The sequence below is a fragment of the Lissotriton helveticus genome, chromosome 3_1, assembly GCF_964261635.1.
Source record: "Lissotriton helveticus chromosome 3_1, aLisHel1.1, whole genome shotgun sequence".
Classification (NCBI taxonomy): Eukaryota; Metazoa; Chordata; class Amphibia; order Caudata; family Salamandridae; genus Lissotriton; species Lissotriton helveticus.
In genome coordinates, this window is record NC_136061.1 from 1,583,037,884 (window position 1) to 1,583,060,780 (window position 22,897).

The following is a 22,897-nucleotide window of genomic DNA, read 5'->3' on the forward strand; positions in this document are numbered from 1 at the left end:
TCAGTTGATAGTTGTAAGGCGTTGATGTTGGATGGGGTCTCTGCTTGATGAAGACTTGAATAAATACCTCTTCAAATACAACTTGGACTTCTGCTTACTTTATCACTGGGAGACCGGGATCTTACAGTTGCCCTACTAGGATTTAATAAATGTCTTTGAAGAAAAAAGGGAAAGACAAAAGTGCAAATTTATTTGTGCCATATATCTTAATTTGTAAATATATACTTCTGGGAAATCTACCCTGCCTATATTTATGCATACATGAATATTCCTGGAAACCTATAACTGACTTAGATATGCAGAAACAATCTTGAGCCTATTATTGAACCCTTAAAAATATAAAAAATTACTCCAAACATAGAAGTAATTATACAAAATCAAATGTGTAATATTTCTTCATTGGGCTTTGAATTTCAGGCCATAATATAGCTTTGGGATATTCCGGCCATTACAGGCCCGCTCCAGCATTAAAGTCCCAAGCCAAAGCCTTTTAAAAAGGGAGTGGGTCTTTAATGGCCCATATAGCCCAGCTACAGCTAACTATATTGATCCATTAGAACATCCCCCCGCCCCCCTGCATGAGGGCAGAATGAACTAATTGAGAAAACAAAGGCATTGGAGACTGTGGGGGTTGAAATTCCCTTGGCCAAAAGCCTTTGTTTCACAGCTTTTGCTCTGAATATTCAACTGTTAACCGCCACAGCAGCAACATGGCTCATAAATGTTGACATTTTACAGCAAGAGCTATGAAAACAGGCTCTGAGATATCAGCCCCCGGTGGTCCCTGGCTCGGTTAACCGTTTATATACATATTTCAGTCCCAAGAGCTGAGCAGCATTATCTTCAATGGAGCTCTCAACATTCCATTGTTTTAATGTACTCTGCATTTCATATCATACTTTCAAATATATTATATGGATTGTGGAAATGATAATGCTGGTTATATGTATACCACTTTGAACTCCGATTTTCGGCATGATGTCTGGCTCAATTCTAACGTAGATGTAGTTCTGAAAACTTGCAGGTAGATGGCAAAATTGGCCTAAAGATGGAGTTGCAATTATCGGCCCTTAGTAGAAACTACATTATCTCGCAATATTCTCATCGTAGTGTCACCACTATTTAGCAAGTAATGGCACTCTTCTGTAGAACTGCGGCAAATGAAACAATAATGGGAAATACATGCCATGTATTGTTTTGCTTGCATAGCGCGTCGGTCATTATTTCAAAGCACTGAGAGGTACCATTCGAAAGGAGATGAGGAAAAAGGAAAAAGCAGGCAAAATGACAGAAGGGACAATGTCCTGCTGAGGTGATACGAATGTGCAAAAAATGAAAAGAGGAATCAGGCGATGCGAGGGAGAATGAAAGCTGAGAGGAGGGAACTCCCAGAAGAGGAGCAGGGAAGGGGGAACAATACTGCAAGTACAACAGCAAGTACGAACATAGAACGGGTTCACGGGATAAGGGGATTTGGGGCAGCGGCATTGCGGCCAGAGCTACTTCTTTTGGAACTGGGACAGCTAGTCCAGTCTCAGCGTCGGCCCAGCTCAACATCCTGTGATTTTAGGCAAATCACTTCACCTCCTGTGCCTAAACAAATGAATGTGACCTTGTATAATGTAACTGTTGCTTGTGTAAAAAGCTCCAATACCTTTGGGTCAAGTTCGCGCTGCATAAAACCGTAAAAAAACAAAATAGCTAGATGGAAGGAAGGATTGGGAAGAGGAAACAGAAAAGCTTAGAGGAACGCAAGAGTGAAACAAGTGAGTCACCGGTTACCGAAAAAATTAAGGTTGTGGCTGTTGGTGATGAACCCCCAGTGGGTCTAACCTGAAGATTATATATATATATATTTTTTAAAGCGGGCCAAATGGTGTATGAACAACATGATTGTGCAAAGAATTTGAAAAGCAATATATTTTACGAGCATTTGTAAGGTGCACCAGTGAAATACTCCTAAAACGAATGGACGCCCATGTGCTGAACCTTACCCGCCAAAAGGGCTTGGGGGAGATGGCTTTTTTCTTTACTGTTCCCCCTTTCTAACGTTCCCTTTGCCCTTCTGTTGTGATTTCTCACAAGCGATTTCAAATGCAACCACTTAAAGCCTCTTGTGATTGTTTATGTGCATAAAGGTTTCCCCTCCTGCACGAAAATAATCATCCTTGCAATGCAGGCACCCTTGCACCATGGTGCCAAGGTGCTTGCGTTGGAGCACGGCAGCCCTTTGTGCGCCGGCACAGGGGAAAAGGGCAGTATCTGATAGGCACAGCATATTCCTGCCCTTTTCATTTGCTGTAGGGCAGCGCAGCAGGAGGCCCTTTATTCCTAAGGTACAGAGACAGGGCAATGTGGTCCTTACAGTCAGGTACCAGCATCAAACTGCCTGGAAAGAATCCACCCCACATTCTAGAAATTTAGAATGGCATACAAAATATAACAATGCAGATGCCCATACAGCGGCATAGCTAGTAGGGGGCGGGGGCAGAAAACCTTAACCAACAGGAGTTTTTGGGGCGGCGACCTCCCCCTCTATCTCCTGGCGTCTTGTGGCGGCAACAGCAAGCTACCCCCCACTCCTCAATGCGTTTGCCGCGGCGTAACAAACAGAGAAATTGCTCGCAAGCACCCCTCTCCACTATTCACTGTGGTAGCAGAGAACACCATAGATGCACTTAGGGCTAGCTACGCCACTGAGCCCATAGCACAGTGGTGGCCGGCTCAGGTAAGGGCGGTGAGCAGTGGGAAGGGGTGGGACAGTGGGAGGTGGGGGTAGTCAAGAGATGATGGAATTGGTATAATTAAATAAATATATAACACCTATTCCGTCGTCTGTCAGCTTCCTCCTCTGCCGCGCCCTGCCATGCCCCACCCCCACTGCTTGTGGGTTTACCTGAGCCGACCGCCGCTGCCACAGCACGAGCCAAACAACCTGTAACATGGGCCCACAACCCACCCCCTCCTTTAAAACACAAGCTTACAACATAAAATGTAATACACCAACACCTCTCCCTCATTATATTTGGAAAAGTTCTGATTACCTAAAAACATTGCAAACCTAAATACCGAATTCCTATCAAAATAAAGATCCAAGAGGAGAGGAAGAAGAGAGAAAAACAAAAACGAAATAACAAATACAAAATGTTACCTACAACCTTCATGGATAAAATCCTCTAACCATTTAGGTGGTACCTTAATTCTTTTATCCATTTTACCCTCCTCAATTCTGGGACGTGATACATTTTCATAATGTTCACAATTTGACCCACAATAGCATCGCCAGAGGTGTATCTCTTGGTGGAAACTGATACCTCAATAGTATCGCCCAAGATTTGTGACGAGTGAGACACAGCCAGCTCTGCCAATAAACGCTTGACTCTTTCCATTGACTTCCCATTTGCATCTTCTTGAGTACCTGAACCAACAATGTTGTCATCCATATCTAACCAATCAAATCCTTCCTGGTCATAATTCCATCCTTCCATCCATTAAAATTGCTCAAAATCACTCGTTTGAGATTTCATACTTTACCCTTGCTCAAATGGATCTCATTGTGCAATAGTTCCACAAATTCTACAGGTTCTTAAAACTTACAATTTCCTTTAGTTACAAACCCTGGATTCTTTATGTGAACCAGTCTCCAAATGTAACACACTCGGGTTTGGTAGTACTTTTTAGATCATAGTAAGTCTTGCTTATCTGATGCCCCTTTACATGGTTTCTCTGACCGTTTCCACTGACTAAGGTTCAACACATTTCATAAACAGCCATCCAGGATTTTATTTAATCCTGAAATTTCTTTTATTCATTATCAAAAACTGCGAAAACCCGGTGCCCTCATTTCATTTGACTCTGTAAGCCCATATAGCTTTCATTCACTGGCCCACCCAATCCTTATTATTTATTTATTTGTTGAATCACCTCCTTAATGACACAATTGAATCTCTCAGCCATGGCAGTGCCACTTGGGATGCAGAGTGAAGTGGCCTTCAACTTTACTCCAGTCGTGTCACAATATTGCTTGAGTGTATTAGACTTGAATTGCAACCCGTTTTCACTCAATATAGTAGCAGGAATCCCTCCAAACTGAAAACATAGCTCAAAGAGATCAAAACAGCATCCGTATCTGCAGCCAGCACCACCTTGCCTTCTGGCCACCTTGAGAAAAGATCCATAACCACTAACACATATTTTTGTAATGATCCTACAGACCCCAAAATAGCTATGGCTATGGATTCCCATGATTTCTTTGGACAATGTCCCTAACTCATTGGAGGACTAAGTGTCTGGAGAGACTTGTTAGCTCTTGAACACTCCGTTCACTCCATGACCATGTGCTCTATTTCTGAATCCACCCCTAGCCAGCAGAACAATTTATTTACATCTGCTTTAGTACGCCCTGTGCCAAAATAGTCCTCATGGTGCAACTGCAGGGTGCTGTCCCGAAAACTAAGTTGAGGAACTATTCATTCACCTCTTAAAATCATCCCACCATCAAAAAAAAGTTCAGACCATTCTTCCTAAAATAACCCTGTCCGACAAGTTCCTCTTTTTGGGCCACTGGCCCCCAATGAATGTAGCAGCCTCCTGCAACAACATTCATTCATCTTTCTTCACAGCAGGCAACCCACTATCATTTATCAATGCAGCATGAAAGTCATTCCATTTCTCATTCTCTCACTCCTCCAACTGGATTGGTGTTTTGGATAAAAAATCTACCATCATGTTATCTGTGCCTGGCATATAAACGATCTTATAAACGAAATCCTGCATTCGCATTGAAATCTGAGCTATTCTAGCCGATGCACTTACAGTACCTTCTGTAGTAAGTAACTTCACCAGAGGCTCATGGTAACAATGAATTGTTATTGATCTCCCCCACATAAATACCATGGGTATACACCCGTTACAACGGATCTTTTACTCCGCACTACCATTACAACGCGACCATTACTCCGCATACCATTACAACGCATTGCGCTGGGGGGCGCTCTAGGATAGGGAATAAGTATAATTTACTATCCAACACCTTCCCTAGGGTCCACGGGGACTGGAGTTAGAATAGTAAATTATACTTACCACTATCCAGCGCCCCAAGGCGCTATGCGTTGTAACGGTATGCGGAGTAAAAGTCGCGTTGTAATGGTCTGCGGAGTAATAGTATGCGTTATAACGTCATACATCCATACCATGAGATGCTCTAGAGCCCAAGCATGTGCTAATGCTTTCTTCTCTATAGTAGGATACTTCTCTTTGGTAGGCGTTTATGACCTCGACGCAAAGGCTATCACACTTTCAACACATTTGCCATCAACCTGTCAGCATAGCACCCAAATCCTTGTTACTAGCATCAGCTGTTATAATACAATCTACAGTTGAGTCATAACTGTACAATTTGGTAGCACTTGTAATAGTCTTTTGTAATAGAAAAGTCCTGCTCACATTGTTGTGACCACACAAATGTTCTACCTTATTTCAAAAGCTGCCTAATGTGATAGGATTTCTCAGCAAACTTAGAAATACATTTAGCACAATACTCTGCAAGCCCTAAAAAATGCTTTATTTTGTCTTTAGACATAGACATGGCAGAATTCTTAATGGCTTGAACCAAGGATGGCTTAGGTTTAACTCCTGACTCATCATTTACAAGGCCTAAATACGTTACACTTCTCTCTGAAAATTATAATTTCATATAGACTAGAAAATGCTTTGGTCGGTTTGTCAACATGTTCTTTCTTACTTTTCCTGAACATTAGAATGTCATCTTTAAAGCATATTATACCATTTTCTTTGCCAAATAAGTTAAACATTAATCGTTGGAAGACAGCTGTAGCCTACGCTAGCCCAAAGGGCATCCATTTAAACTTAAAGCATTTATTGGGGGTAAGAAAATCTGTGTACACATATGATTCAGGGAAACCTTGTGGTGTACGAAAGAGAGGTCGATGGTTGAGGACTAACGTGCATCTTTGAATAAGGCAACCATTTCAATGATTTTTGACAGTGGAAATCGGTCAGCAATGATATTTTTGTTTAGAGAGCGCAAATCGATGCAAAATCGGATCCTGACATTACTGCACGAAGCAACCACCGCTGGAAAAATCCATTCCAATGCCTCCACCGGTTCAATTACTCCAGATGACAAAAAACGTTCCTGTTCTTTAGACACCTTCTCCTGTATTGCAATAGTTACATTCCTGACTCTCTAAACTTTGGGGCAACCATTTTCTTTCACTCATATTTTATGCTCAAACCCCACCAGATTGTCTAAAGCCTTCATAGATACAGTAGGACGTTTTTCCACAATTCATCCCCCACTGCCTTACCATTATCCACAATCAAGACTTGTTCCTTGCTATTTGGGTCCAATGTGATAGGAAGGCCCTTCTGATCACACCAACCCAGTGCAGATGGCCCTCTTTTCGTCACACAGAGTTTTCCTCATGACGTCCTATCCTTAAACTTAAAAGTTGACCATCTGAATTCCAGCATATCGATTTTTTCACCAACGAAACCTTCTGAGCTTATCTCAGACTCAATTAAAGACTCACCAATTTTCCCAACAAACCTCTCTCTCCAGACTCCTTTATTGGCAATGGTGTATGGAGAACCAGACTCAGCATACATGGTTATCAGCACACCACTAAGGAACGGACGCTTAAAAACAATGATGGACTGTTTCAGGATTGGATCATGTACAGTTAAGAGTGCAAACTAATGTATCATCAGCACACAAATATATGTTTTTAAACCACATGTTTTGATAGAGTGTGTCTTGGGGTGAAACTGACAAGAGGGAGCATTGGGAACTAAGTGTTCAGAGTAATGCCTTATGGAATTTGGAGTCAAGCAGGAGGTTTAAGTAAATGGGTAAGATTACGGGATAGGTTGATGTGGAGGGTGGAGTTACGTGCTCATATTCAAATAGGGAAACAGCAAGAGTGTGAAATACAGTGTTCGGTGGAAGGAGTGAATACGTTAGGAAAGAGATTATGACGGTGCTGGACTAAGGTACAGAAGAATGTTAACGGAGTTTGAATGGAGGGACACAGGTCAGGTTGGAGTTATGTGTAACATCAAGTGTAGGGGAATGTTTAGTAGGGTTTTATATGGGCATTGAGGTAAAGAGTGAGTGGGATATGGTATGTGACAAGCTTCACAGGACATGTGGTTAATGGCGATGAGTAGCGACGTTAGAGGGAAAATGTCAGTTATCACCAAAAGATGTTATGGATTGTTAATGATGTACTGTGGTTTGAAAATGTAAACTAATGTCAATGCTTTAAACTTTCAGTGTACCCCTGAAGAAGGGCTATTAAAAGCCCAAAATGCATTGGGTTAAAGCGATCCACTACCAAGGATGTTTTATGTGGTGCACAGACATAATATCGACTCCAAAATATCGTTTGGACATAATATCTACTCCAAAATATCGTTTGGAAAAAATATCGACAGGACAGAATATAGACAGCCAAAATATCGTTTTTAAGGTAAGTGAAGTAATATCGACTGTAAATAATATAGAAAGTGAAAATATGTAAGTATATAATATAGATAGTAAAAAAATGTGTTTTTATTTTTAGGGTTCAGGGTCAGTTTTGTGTTTTTGGGTAAAGGGGTATTTTTAGGGTTCAGGGTCAGTTTTGGGTTTTTGGGTAAAGGGGTATTTTTAGGGTTCAGGGTCAGTTTTCAGTTTTTGGGTAAAGGGGTATTTTTAGGGTTCAGGGTCAGTTTTCAGTTTTTGGGTAAAGGGGTATTTTTAGGGTTCAGGGTCAGTTTTCAGTTTTTGGGTAAAGGGGTATTTTTAGGGTTTAGGGTCAGTTTTCAGTTTTTGGGTAAAGGGGTATTTTTAGGGTTCAGGGTCAGTTTTGGGTTTTTGGGTAAAGGGGTATTTTTAGGGTCCAGGGTCAGTTTTCAGTTTTTGGGTATTATTTCATTATATTTTGTTATTATATATATATGTTTTAATAAATATGAAATAAAAAAATATTTATTTAACTTTCATTATTTATTTAATTATTATAAGTTAATCTAAGTAATTTTAAGTATATTTTAGTAATTAATTATTAATATTAATTTAATTTAACACTTTTTTTAGTAAATACGATATTTTTTACAACTATATTTTTGTAAACGATATTTTTAACTCGATATTTTTGTACTTACCTGTTTGTAGATAGAAACTCGATATTTTGACTGTCGATATTTTCTCAACGATATTTTTGATGGCCGATATTCTGTCCCTTGATATTATTTCAGTGATCCGTTTTATGTATGTGTCATGCTCCAGAAATAGGCCTGGATGGACATATCTGTTTCTAAAAGTAGTATTTTCAAACACAGAACATAAAAATCATAAAAATCATCTTTAAAAAAAGATTCATTTTTATATTCTAAACTCCATTTCCCTACCTTGTCCCAATGGCAAGGTATGCTTATAAGATGTTATAACTAAACTCCTATACTATCCTACGGGACAGACAGCCTTTCTATGGTGAAAAACTAAATGTACTGTAATTCACTACCAGGAGGTGTCACACACAGCAGTACATGTCCTACCTTTAACATACACAGCACTCTGCCCACAGGGGTACCTTGCACCTACCAGAGGGGTGACTTATATGTAAAAAAGGGATGAATAGGGCCTGGCAAATGGATACACTTGCCAGGGTGACAAACTGCATGCGGAAACTGCAGTGGCAGGTCTGAGCACCCTTTTCAGGGCTGCTTGTGTGGGTGGCACCATCCAGTGCTGTAGGCCCACTAGCATTAGATTTACAGGCCCTGGCACCCTGAGAGCACTTTACTAGGGACTTACCATTAAATCAAATATGCCAAACATGGAAACACCAATCTATAATGCAATTTTCAACATGAGCACTCACACTTTAACACTGAACAGCAGTAAGAAAGTGCGCAGAGACATTAAACCAGCAATAACAGAGTCAAAACCAAGCGGTCAGAAAGCAAAAAGACAGGGGAAACACACCAAAAGATGCCAGGTCTAACGTGTTTTCCAGTAGAGAATACCCATTAAGCAACAACCTCTCTTGTATGGCAGGATTGTTGGCATGCATCACAATGTGGTCCCTTATCAAATCGCCCTGTAACATGCAAAATTTGCAGTCACTATCCTGTTTTTGTAAGTATGCAATGTACTCATCCACCAATTACACCTTGATCTGCTTACGCTAGGAAAATTTGTATCTACTAATGCCAACGCATACCTTAGGTGCAAAATGGTTATACAAATCATTCAAAATTGCCAAAAACACATGTATGTCCCCCACAACAAGTATCTTTGTCATGTGAGAATGCATTTGTAACACCATAGGACCCAAGGAATGTAAAATGATCCTCTTCTTATGTGCAGCAGACATTTCTTCTGCATCATCAATAGCCTCTATATTGTTAGTTAAGTATTTCAAGGCCTGATGACCACAATGGTTGAGGAGGGCTAATGGTGAAGCTTTGGGTACTCATGTCTGAAAAAGACTAGTTCAGTGGTGCTTCCTTTCTGTATCCCTTACCTCCATCTAGTCTACACGCAGCACACTTAAACCAAGATGGTACCCCATGTCGGATCACATACGGTGACCCTGTAGAAAGTGTTGCAGTGCACCTATCATGATGCGTTACCCGGCGACAAGCTGTGTGTCTGCCACGAAGCATTACCAGGCAACCAGGGTGCGTGCCCATTTGCAGACAACACTTGCATGTGGCACCGAATGTGCTTACGATCCTTCACACGGTGGACACTGGCTTACTCCTGCGGCAGGGCTGAGGTAAGCAAAAACAATAAATCTACCACCTGAGATCTGGATCACTTTAAATACCCTTAACCGCTTGCCTTCGATAGTGAAGGTGAGCAGATTCATGATCATCTGCAGGAACGCCAGCAGCAGTGAATGTTGCATAATGTCATATTTTTGAATTTCATTTGCTGGACCGCAATGACGATGGGGCGGTACTGTACCTTCGGGTCGGCGTCGTCATATTGTAGAGATTACTTACAGATGATTTCAATTAAAAGCAGTCCTAAGGTAAAGAGCTAGGGCAATTTGATCCTTACAGTCCGGTACCAGCATCAAACTGCCTGTAAAGAATCCCCCCAACATTCTAGGAATACAGAATGGCATTCAAAATATAACAATACATGAGCCAAACAATCCGTAACATGTGCCCACAACACCTTCTTCTCCACTTGTTCCCTTTTTCGCATCTTCTCTTACTTTCTATGTGGGCTTCTCTCAGTGGCGTAGCTAGGCACTCTACCGCCTGTGGTGATCCCTGCCTTTGACGCCCGGCGATGGGGGGTGCTGCTGGCGGTAAATTCTGCGTTTGCCGCCCCTTGCGGCAAATGCATGTAAGAGCGGGGGAGTGGAGCTGCCCCCAAAACTTGTGTCGGCCAGACCGCAGCATGCTTACCCCTTGCTATTCCACTTTCTTCCTAGTTTTTAGGTCTTGCCTAGGAAGCACTTGCATTGTCTCTTTGAGACATGCTGTATTCAGGACAGGGGAATTAAGCAACACTCATCTTTCTATTTGGCTCCTTTGTAAATGGCAGCTTTTTATTGGTTAAAATGGTCATTAGTCCCTCCTTCCCTCCTTTTTTTCTTTTGTAACCTTTAATGAGGGCTGGCCCTCTTACATGTGATGTTAATGTCATGCTATTTATTACTCTCTGAGCACTCTTTTTCATTTAGGCTTTTTTAGGCTTAAAAACTGACTTGCGCCCATACTGTTTCCCTCTACTCGTAATTATGAACAGCTGCTCTTTATATTTGATAACTCTTGCTACCCCTTTTTGCTATATATAGTAGCAGCACCATTTTTTATTTCACGATTTAAAGACAGAAAGTCTTTTTTTTTTCAATGTGCCCCCTGCCGGGCTTTCACTATTACAATGGAAGACCCGTGCCTGTCTTTATGCGCCGCTCGTCTTATTTATACTAACAAATATAAAGTTATTTTTTTTTAAAGCACCCCATGCCACACTTTCACTATAACAATGGCAGCTGTGAACTTTTCTTTTTGCGTGGCTTGCTGTATTCACATTTACAAACAATCATTTTTTTTTTAAAGTACTCCATGCCGCCCTTTCAATTAAAAAATGGCTGCCACGCCTCTTTCTTTATGTGCGGCTCGCCATATTTACTTTAGAAAGAATACAACTTAGTAGGTTTGTCTGTTGTTTGTCTTTGTGGCGGTGCGCAGTGTTTGACAAAATGTCCTGCTTTCCTCAGGCTCACTGTGCATTCGGGCTCACTTCTCTTCCTGTTTTTCTCAGTTTCAGGCACAACAGCAGCAGTCATCATGGCTTACCATGGGCAAGGCTCAAAGGTACAGGTACAGCCCATTGTAACCTGAAACCGTTATCGCATATGGAGCGGAGGAGGTAGACTTTTGTGTGGTTATCCAAAATATTTTACTTTAGGCCACTTTACTCCTGTCCCTTTTAATGATGATCTAAACCCCACGTCTCAGCTTTTTGGCAACCCACACTTGTAATCCTTGCTGTAACTATCCCAGACTTCAGGCCATGACCATCATGTGTTTCATTGCACCACTGTTGTACAGAGCTGTACATGTTCTAATACCTATAACCACATGCATGGTATGGAAGGGCAGAGTAAAATGATTGCATTATGCTGATCTACGTACACTCTTAAGGATAAATGTATGCTCACCACAGAGAGCAAAATATGTGCCCTGTACAACTTGCGTGATGTATTGGACAGACTACAGGCGAGTGTGTAAAGTATGCACAATATGTAGGTAAGAGTAGCTGCAAAGCCTTAGTTGCATGTACACTGTAGAGCTGAGAGCACTCATGCAAACTGAGGGGCATATGTTCAAGGAAGTGGCGGAGTAAGGCGTTAGCCGTCATGGCTTAACACCTCACTCCACCAGTTATGAAACTCAAGGCTGCACCATATTTACAAGGATATGGTGCAGCCTTGCATTTCCTCCTGTGATGGCACTACAGTTAGCAATGTAGCACCAAAGCAGGCACATCTTGCACCATGAAAATAAGGTTAAGCCCCTACAACGTCAATAAAAGTAAAGTTGTGGTGGCGATAGGGACCTGTACATATGCCCCAGAGTGTGAGAACAATGGAAGATACAACAATCAACCAGGATTAGGCACCGACACAGCCAGTCTGTTCACAATGTTTGCTTGCACACCCAGACTCCTTTTCAACAATTATAATTACAATCTAGACCCTTTTCTAAATATTTAAAATTACAACCACGTGTCTTTCTTCTTGTTGGCAGTTCTACTTTGTTGGGTTCCCACCCACGTTCTAGTGGAGCTTGTGTTCAACCTAGCCCATAGCTGCTCTAAGACATCACTGATATTACTGTGCATGGAGCGGAGGAGGGAGACTTTTGTATGGTTATCCCAAAATATTTTACTTTGGCCAATTTACTCCTGTCCCTTTTAGTATCTCAGCTTTTTTGCAACCCACAATTGTAACCCTTGCTGTAAATATCCCAAATGTCAGCCCTCGGCCAACACATGATTCATTGCACCCCTGTTGTACAGTGCTTTATAAGTTCTCATGCATATAGCCACATGCACATTATGGAACAAAAGTGTAAAATGCACGCAAACCAGAAAACATAACTAAAATACTTAACAACGCCAATAGCTCTAACTTTCACAAATGCGAGACCTATTGCATTGCACATGCTTGTTATAAGTTCTTCTCTGTCTCTGTCAGTGAATATAGCTCATTAGCCTGCCCTCGCCTCCCACTCCCTACTCAGTTATAGTAGTCCAGTAAAATATTTATTATTTACGAGCTTCGGTCTGTAGCCCTGCAAACGGAAGGGGCCCACAAAGCACTATTTAGACTTCAGTTTGCCCCATATGCCTGGATTGTTGGCCCAGAAGCAGCCTCTGCTGAAGAGTGAAGAGGAGAAACGGGAGGAAGGCAAAGGTGAAAGGAGTGAAGCGGCGGGGGGCACAAGCGCTGTATGGAGGAAACAAAAGTAAGGAGGCAACAGCAGCAGGTCTGGACTGGCTGTAGCGGGCATTGGGTGTCTTCCCCGGAGGCTAGAAGCAGGGGTGGCTCCTCCACGTGGGCGGAGGAGCGTCACCTCACTGCTTTCACGCAGTGCAAGAGGCAGAAACATAAAATGGTATTCATACCATTTTATGTTTCTGCTTCTAGCACTGCGAGAAAGCAGAAGAAGGGTTTGGTTGGGGGCGGGTGGGTGTTCAGGTTGGGGAGGAGTGGCTAGCACAATGTTGTGGGCGCTGACTGTTTGGTTGGCCCTGGGGCCAACCAAACCAGTCATGCACACTCTGCGGTTTTCTCCATGTAGGCTGCATGGAGAAAACGGCCTCCCCATAGAAGCCTGTGCAGTTGGCATCCCAGCCAATCACAATGCTGCCAATGCAGCGTTGTGATTAGCTTAGGGGATGAGAGAGAGGCTGCCTGCTTCTGCTTCCTGTGAGCAGAGAGAGGAAACGAGATGTGGGACCGGTGGCAAAGGTAAGTTACATTTGTTTCTTTTATTATATTAACCACCCCCTCCCCGTGTGACCCCCCACTCCCCCTACCCTTGAGTCATGCTGGCTGCAACTGGCTAGAAGGGTAGGGGATGATTTTGAAACGGTGGGGTGGTTTTGTTACTGGAGGCAGGGTTTTGTTCCTGGGGGCCCGTTTTACAGCGGTGCTACAATATTGACCCCAGTAACAAAAGCCTCAAACTAGTGTTTCCAGCATTCCACAGTAGGCAGTGCTTCCCCAGGTGCCAGACAGCCATCCCGACAATGGCCCCACCCCCTCCCCTCCAAGACTGGTCCGAGAAAATTGCCAGGGTTGCCTTCGGTTCCCAGTCCAGCAGAGGAGATACAGAGGGAAGAAGAGAGCAAAGGATGGAAGAAAAGAGAAAGATGGAAGAGAAATGAGAAAAGGAAAGAAGAACAGAAAGTATGAAAAGGAAGGAGGGATGAAGAAGAGTGTGCATTGAAGAACAAAGTGAAGGAGAGAAGAATACTGAGGCAGAGGGAAGAAGAGAAGGGAGCACGAGAGAAAGGGGGAGGGCAGAAAATAAATGGAGGGACAGGAAGGGAGAAGGAAAGAGAGGACAAGAAAGGGGATGATGGAAAAGGAAACAAAAGATAGGAGAGAAGGAGACGGTAGAGAAGAGGAGACTAAAAAAAAGAACGAGATGAGTGAAGAGAGAGTAAGCGAGAAGGATGGAGTGTAGGTAACTCTTAGAGCACCCCTCCTGTGGACTGGTAACCACATTACTCAAGCCTGCTATGTTTCCAGTGGGCCTGTGAAGGCGCTTCTTGCCTGGCCTCCGGCACTTTCTTTGTCACAGTGACAGCAGGGTAACAGCCATTACAACGTGGTTTTTACCATGCTTTGCCATTACATCGCATGTGTTACAACGCATGTGATGGTACAACGCATGGTAAAAACCATGCATACCATTAAATCCCATGCCCTTTTACAACTCATGCGATGTAATGTGTAATGGCGGCGGCTATCCAAGTCGTTGTGAGGAAACTGAGGCTGTTTCCTCACAGAGCCTGGATGCAAGGTAAGAGAGCCTGCATCCTCCCTGCCTTTTCAGTTTGATGGTCAGAATGGGTGAGTAAGTGAAGATGGGCTGAACGGAGATTGCGGATAGGGACGTGCTTTGTGATCAAATTACTGATCAATTTTGGGCTATTACAGTGCAGCGCTTGGAAGACTAGGCAGCCCGCCTTGAAAGCAGCTCGTTGAGCCATGGGCAACCAGCGGAGTTTTTTGCAACGAGGGCCTAGCCGATTGCCATCTCGGCTGTTTTGTAACCGGTTAAGCAGAGCCTGAGGTAGACCAATATAAAGGGAGTTAGAGAAATCTAGGCGTGAGAGCACCAGCGCTATCAGTACCTTGATGAGGGCTGAATAAGACAGCAGATGAGCAATCTTCCTGATTTTGCGCAATTGGAAGAGACTAGTAGAGACCACAGCCCCCATGTGTCCTCTAAGTGAGAGATCGGCGTCGATGTCCACCCCTAAACTTTTCACTGAGAGGGAAGGGGTGGGAGGAGATCCTAATTCGCTTGGCCAAAAATGTGGTCCCCAGCAAGCAACACTGTTCCTGGGCAACACCAATTCCGTCTTGCCCGGGTTGAGTTTCAGCTGATTGAGGTCCATCCAACTCTGCGGCGGCGTTGGGGGAATCCAAGGGGAAAACAAGTTGAAGGTCTTCAGCATAATTAAAGACAGTTATTCTCCTGGCTTTGAGTGAGTGAATCAGTGGCCTGATATAAAGGTTGAACAACAGTGGGGAGAGGGACGAGCCCTGCGGGACCCCACATGAAGTGGACAAATTGGGAGCAATAAAGGCACCAAGGCGAACTGCTTGGGTTCTGCCTGTGACAAAGGACTTCATCCACTTAAAGGCAGGACCATGTATACCTGCTTGTTCGACACGGTGCAACAAGATGTTATGATCGACCGTGTCGAACGCAGCCGACAAGTCCAGGAGCACAAGGGCCCGAGGGGCCGCCATGTCCGCATTTGCTCTCAGTGTGTCCAGTACCGCCAGAATAAATGACTCCGTCGAGTGAGCTGGCCGGAAACCGGCTTGGTTAGGCTCTAAAAATTCATTCTGATTTTTCGATAAAATTAGAGAGGCACCTAGCCATGTGGGCCTCCAAGATTTTAGCCAAAAAAGGGAGGAGGGAAATAGGGCGGTAATTAGAGGAGTTCGAGGGATCTGCCCCTGGTTTCTTTAAGAGAGGAACTAACATTGCGTATTTGAAGGCGCTAGGTACTTCGCCCTTGCTAAGGGATTCATTGAGATACTGTGAGCAAAGGCCGATAAAATGTTCCTAAGGACAAAGGGGAGGGCAACACTCCTTCAGAGAACCCGACTTGACACGGGTCATTAGTTCTGAGAGTGTGTTAGGGCATATAGCTGTGAAGTGATTCATAATAGATGAGTTACTAGAAATGTCATCTAGAGATTCCGTATGGGCAGTAGGGGGAATGCTGGCCCTGATAATCGCGATTATTTTCCACGAAGAAGTTGTTCAAAGAGTTGCACAACTCTTGGGGGGGGGGCTGGCTAGGTGAAATTCTGTCATCACTGCTAAGATCATTCACATTCTTAAAAATGTCCCTAGATTTATTGTGGGCAGTAAGTATTCTCGCTGAGAAATACACAGCTTTAGCGGTCAGTATGGATTTTTTATAGTCCTTACGAGCTGACAGATACAGCTGTCTATCTTCCCTGGAGTAACAGAGCCTCCATTTCCTCTCTAGTTGACGGAGTTTTCGTTTTTGGTCTTTTAGTTCACTAGTGAACCATTTGTGAGCATCAGATTGTCTGGCACACAAATATTTAATAAAAGGGGCGCGCGTGTCACTGGCCACCAATAGCCAGTTCGCGATATCATTTTCCATAGAGTCGACGTTGGAGTTGGGGTCAACGGTGGGTAAGGAGCTGGCTAAGGAGTTGATGAATCCCTGAGTATCAAGTGTTCTCCACATTCGTGTCAAACCTCCCACCACCTTGGGAGACTTAGCCCTGCCATACAATATTCCCTTGTGAATTCCCATAGAATCCCATGTTCTGGTGTGAACATGGGCTTCTATGGGAATTTACAAGGGCATAATATCAAGCCCATTATCGCTTCTTTAGCGGCAGTTTCCTGCCGCTAAAGCGGCGATAATTTTAACGCCGTTCTTGATAATATGCCCCGTAATTATTTGTTTTATTTATTGAGAACATCAATATTTTGTCAAGAATGAAAAGGGGGGGCCCTCGGCCCCCCGCACGCATGGCGGCGCGGTGACCGTCGCCCCCCCCTTTCCCCATTGTTGTCTCTCGGTGGTGGGGGCGGGCCCTGGGGGGCACGACCCACCACCGATTGGCCGGCGGCCTCCCTGACCCGGATGCAAGGTAGAAGGTCCGGGTCAGGGGGGGCGGGCTACAGGAGGGGCGGGCCGGGGGGGCGTGCCCCCCCCGCCTGGCCCCTCGGGAATAAAGAGGTGGGGAGCGCCCAGGAGACCCCCTTGTCCCTGGACGCTCCCTCACGGAACGGTGTGCCCCGCGCTCGGGGCTTCTTTGTTTTTCCTTTTTGTTCCCCTTCTGCAGGTACTACAGCTTCGGGACGGCCTCTTTGGAGCTGGGCAACTGGAAGAGCGTCGCAGGATGGGGGCCTCGAGTGGAAGGAGAACGGGCACCGCAGCAGGAACAGGGCTTGCGGCGCAGGAAGGAAGAGCTGTGCTGAGCAGCGTCGGAGTCACACAGGGTGCGAGCATGGCGATGGGGCTAAAAGGTGAGCCCATGGTCGGCGGGTGCCGTGATTCTCGCTGCTAGACAAAATATGGGGATTGTAATTGGATGCTCTGTCCACGCGCTCGTGCTTCTGGGGCACAACTGATACGGTGGTGGCCAATGCGGTGCTGGGAGGAAGGTGCCCTGGGCCTGGTGAGGATGGAGCCTAAAGGCTAGGGTAGTCGACCTCAAATACGGGGAACTGAGTTCGAATTGTGGCAAATTAACAATCTATGATTCTGGGCAAATGACTTAATGTTCCCTTGCCTAACAAAAAATGCATGTGTCCATCTGCTACTCAGCCTGGGGGGCGCGACTACAAGCGCTCTGATACCTGATTTCGGGTCAAATTCGCGCTCCTACATCGAATCTCTGCATTACAAAAGCAGTTTGGCATTATAGAAGAACATAGCATGCAAGTCAAAATTGCAGATGCAATTAGCTAGCATCACCGGTAACCACTAGGAAGAAAAAGGTTGTTTAAAAATAAAACTGTTATGTAATGTTGTTTAAAAATAAAACTATAATGTCCTCTGCAAGTAGGGGAAGCAATGGAGCTTTGAAAGAGGGTAGCCCGAGTTTATGCATCTGGGATAAATGATGTGTTGCTGTAAAAATAACGCGCGTTCGTTAGTGAGCTACTCGCGCACATAGGGCGGTACATTATTCTGTAGCCCGAGGTTATGCATCTGGGAAAATGATGTTGTTACAGTAAACAACATGCGTCGTAGGCTGGCAAGCGCAGAACGGTTTCCTCTTAAATGTCCTCTGTAAGTAGGGGAAGCAATGGAGCTCTGAAAGAGTGTAGCCCGAGTTTATGCATCAGGGATAAAAATGATGTGTTGCAGTAAAAATAATGCGCGTTCGTTAGTGAGCTACTCGCGCACATAGGGCGGTACATTATTCTGTAGCCCGAGTGTATGCATCTGGGTAAATGATGTTGTTACAGTAAACAACATGCGTGGTAGGCTGGCAAGCGCAGAACGGTTTTCTCTTACATTAATGTGCTTAATGCCCATGGCCGTAACTTTGAAGAAGTAAACAGCATTGGACTCTGGGAGTCTTTGTCGATAACCTAACATGCTAAATTTGTTAGTTGGGAAATGTGTGTTTCATGGATAAGCTGTGGGGTTAGTCAGTGGCCCAAGTCCATGCATCCACGGGAATTGTGCAATGACGCACCACCCACACTTTGGTGCGCTATTATATAAGCGAGGTCAAAACGGTCCGAAAGATGAAACTCTCGTCTCCTGAAAAGGTTGCCTAGCGCGAAATGCTTAGAGTAAAAAGTTTACACGGATTTTATTATTATTGAGCATAAAACGCGTTATATCACAATCCGGGGTGAAAGGAGGGGAGGGTGGTGTAGTGGTCGAAGCTTGCGCTTTTAAAAATTACCAGCTAATCGTGAAAGCACGTTTCGCTCAGCGCATTGACCGCGTGCGATTAGTTGTTAGGGACAGCTGCCCGGCGTAACGCGGAAGCGTCCGTCCACCTGTCCCCCGGAGCCTAACTTTCCCTCGGCGGCTCGCTGCACACTTGAATGGCTTGACTGTCCTTTAGTCTGAAGATCAGTGGTGACGTCAGTTACATCACTGGCCCTAGACATACCAAATGACCCTTTTAACATCGTGACATCGCAGGATCGACCCCTTGTTTGGCCCCCCTTCCCCCCTCAGCAGGCTCCTAGTTGCTGTTAGTCACCCAGGAAGAAGGAGTGGATAATACATAATGAAATCGGGGTTCTTAAAGTGCTGTTACTGTGACAGTAAATCTGTTCTGCTTAAATTGGTCGCAAAGTCGGCATTTTAAAAATATGTGGTAAAGTTAGAGCATCGGCTGCTGAGAACTTTGTGAGTCCAGTAAACGTCAACGAGAGTATTGGTAGAATAACTCTGGGGGGTTACCACATTTTCTGGAGGAATATATGTTTTCTCCAATCCCAGGGGTTAATGTTTCTCCTACAAAGTTCATCTATGTAGGTAGGTAAGTGGGTAACTGCTTTTTTAGCACAGAGATCCTTTTGTTATTTGCAGTTCATAAATCACAACCTTTCTAACATTGCACAGTGAGCTAGGAAGGACGTGTGTTTCCTGCATCATGTATCCCTCACCATCTCATACAGGCCCACTGGCACTATGTGATTCTGCTGCCACTGCAATTTTTCGCATAGTACTGGATCGGCTACATTTGCCACATATTACATCTTCTGCTGCATAATTACAAGTTGTCCTTAGCTCAAAATGAACAAAAGTTACTAGAAATGCATGTTCCTATGAAGCGGAATGCACTCTGCAAAAGCTGACGGTTCACCTTGCAAGTGCATGTTGGGTATTGGGGTGTTAAATTAATACTTATAAGATAAGACCTTTTATCCAGATAGTGTTAAGATGTGAACATATGACAGAACAAAGAACTGGTGTGGCCCTGGTCTTAAGTAACACACACTGTTCATCGGTTTACACACACAAGTTATTTTCAATGTATAAGGCGTATGTGTAATGTGAAGTGCTCTGACACCCTGCATTGAGATGAGTAGCACTATGAAAAGAAAAAATTGTGGGTTTTTTAAAGTGGAATATGAGTACATACTCGGACGGAAAAACACATCTGACATTTTTTGACTGTGCATGCATATTCCCATATATCGGCACTGGAAAAAGGCGAAACAATGCCTCTTTTTAGGTACTGTGAAGACAAGATGCAGCTGTGTGCCTTTGTTTCGCCTCCATTGTATTTACATCTAGGTGTGGGGCTCCAGATGGCTCCCAGCCAAGATACTTTAGGGAGTACACCACACAATGATGACGGTCTGGATAGCCGAAAGAGGGTTATACGGCTGCTTTCCTAGTAGTAACAGCAGTATTGAGGGCCGACTATGCAAACAATGTTGGGTAGGCATCCCACCAAGGCCCCACAATTTTTAGCGTTTACAAGGGAATCCACTGTATTGTAATGGTACAGGGCACGTATCAGAAGCAGACCGCAAACACTCTGCGTCCATGTTGGGCACACCAACTGGTTTCTGGGCTGCAGAGCACAAAGAGTAGTAATTTGGTGTTCATTCCTGGGCTTCTTCATTGATGTCCTCCAGGCACTTGCAATATTTTATCCAAGCCATGATTGCTGCTTATTTATCTTACGGGAGGAACAGCCATTGACATAAGTCAAATTTTGACACTCTAGAATTACTATCATTGGCGTCTGCTGAGGGGATAGGTAGAATAATAGTGGAACGATTCACGAATAGGGTATTCCCCCTTCTCTTGGGGTCCTCCTGGGGATTAATACACATCTAAGGGTAGGGCTTGACAAGACTGAGAAAGCCAGTTTCCCAGGTCCCACATTCCGTTGCAAGCCAAAGCAGTAAGTCATACAAGGGACGTATTTCATTGTAAAGGGAATGGACATCTGAGGTGCTGTTCACTGTTCTAGGGGGGGACATTGCACCAGTCCAATTGACTATTCATTGATGATAGGTAAAGTCAACATTATTAGTAAGCTATCTTATTGGTAGCTGTTTGGCGTGCTGCCTTCAGGCTAAGTCTTGAGGGAATGTAGAGCAGCTTGTTGTACCGGTCTATAATCTCATGAATGAGTAAATGAAAAGAACAGGTGTATAACAAATATATGTATTTGTTCTAAAACACATCCCTTTAGTTCCTTTCCGAGGCTAAAGGCATGAAATTACAGTCAGTAAACTTATTTAACATACAAGTAAATTGGCACAATATACGTTGAGCCTATGATGAGATTAGAGGCGAATAATTACAGTGTGTAAACTTATATAGCACACAGTGATTTAGCACCATATACGTTGAGCTCTAGGGGTGTACCAAAGCCATATATTAATAATGTGGTAGGGGAACCACGAATGCCATTGAGACAGGGCCTAGAGCCTGTAGAGAGACTACTTGGGGTCCTGATAAACATACACACCCTGATGTCACACCTAAAAGGTGCCCAAGAGCCTAGTTGCGGCATCACATAGGTCTGGGGATCCATGTGATCATGTCCGGTTGGCTAGGATGATATTTCCCAGAAGCCAATGTGGTGAGCGGAAAGGGTCCGTGGGCCAGCTTATGGCCTCGCGGAGTTAGGGCTGTGCTAATTCTTTTTGGCTAAGGACTGTGATGCTGCACTGGTAAGTAGATTGTTTTGTTTTTACACATAGATTCTATGCTTAAAGACGTGGGTAGGAAACCAGGATTAAGAGGCGATGTCCTCGCCTACGGCACAAGTCTCTTGGGTAACGATGATTTTAAAAAATAGGAAGCCAATTTCACAGCCTACCATGGTTAGGGCGGCGCTGATCCTATGCTTAACGACATAGATGCTGCACTAGCAAACAGACAAACTGAGGCTATGCTTAACATTTACTGTCGACGTGTTAATGTGTAGTAATATAGCACTAAGATTATCTAAAACTTAGCAACTGATGGTAATGTAAGTCTAACGCGTGTACAGCAGTTATCGCCGGAAACACTAATGGTGTGTATCTATCTTTCCAATTTATGTATGACCGGGTCCATGGTGGATACCTGGAGTGCTCCACATCACAACAGCTGCAACAGGTGGACAGCCCAAGGGGGGCTTACGTCAGTCACGGCTGGGTCCATGGCGGATATCTGAGGAGTGCTCCACACCGCAACATCAGCAGCGGGTGGACGTCAAAAAGGAAGCATACGTCGAGAAAGAGGACACCAAGGGCCCAAGTATTGCCGGCAGGTGTAAGTGCTACCCATTCCCTACGGTGGAAGTTGGAATTGTCACCCAGGTTTTCTTGGTCTTTTCCTGTTTCTTGCAGTTTCTCAAACCTGTCACGCAGGGGAGGAATTCAGCATTAGAAGTGGAGGAGCTACAATGTGCCAGCACAAACAACAGGACAGGGTAGAGTCGGTTTGAGGGTCTGTGCCATGGTCAGTTCAGGAACTTCTTTCAGGGACTTTTAGCTCAGCAGCCCGACCCCCTGTCAGTGGTGATACTTCACCTAGGGGGGACCGAATTGGCCAAACTGGTGAGGCAAATACTCATTGATGAGTTCATCTCCACTGTGGGTGGGTCTTCAGGACTTGCCGGGGTGGGACAGTAGTAGGGTCTCAACTTCTCCCGTGGTGGCAGGAACCCGGTCAGGGCGTTGAATCACTCGATAAAGAGGATCAACACACAGAGGGACGAATTATTTCAAGCCCCCCTCGGTTGCAGATGATCCAACATGGGTGTATTTGTTCTGCCTGGTGAGGGGAGTCCATTTGACGGAGGAAGGAAGGGTCCTGTGGTCTGATGATGTCAGGGCATGGTTGGAAGGTTTTGCTAAAGTGAGAACTTTCTAGGGTAGGTCTAGGCAGGGGGAGGCCAGATCGTCGGTTAACAATGCTGGCCTGTGGCGGTAAGGTCATTATCGGTGAGCACATATTTGAGGTCTGAGGGGGCGGGCATCATCCTATGGAGGTTCCTGCCCAGGGGGAGGGGCCTGCGGGCCACTCCTAGAACTCCAGGGGCAAGGTAATGGATGCTGCAAAGCAAAGGAGCGCGGGTAGGAGTAGTTCACGCTTTCCTTAGGCTGGTAGCCACCCCGCGCGCGTATACTCATGACG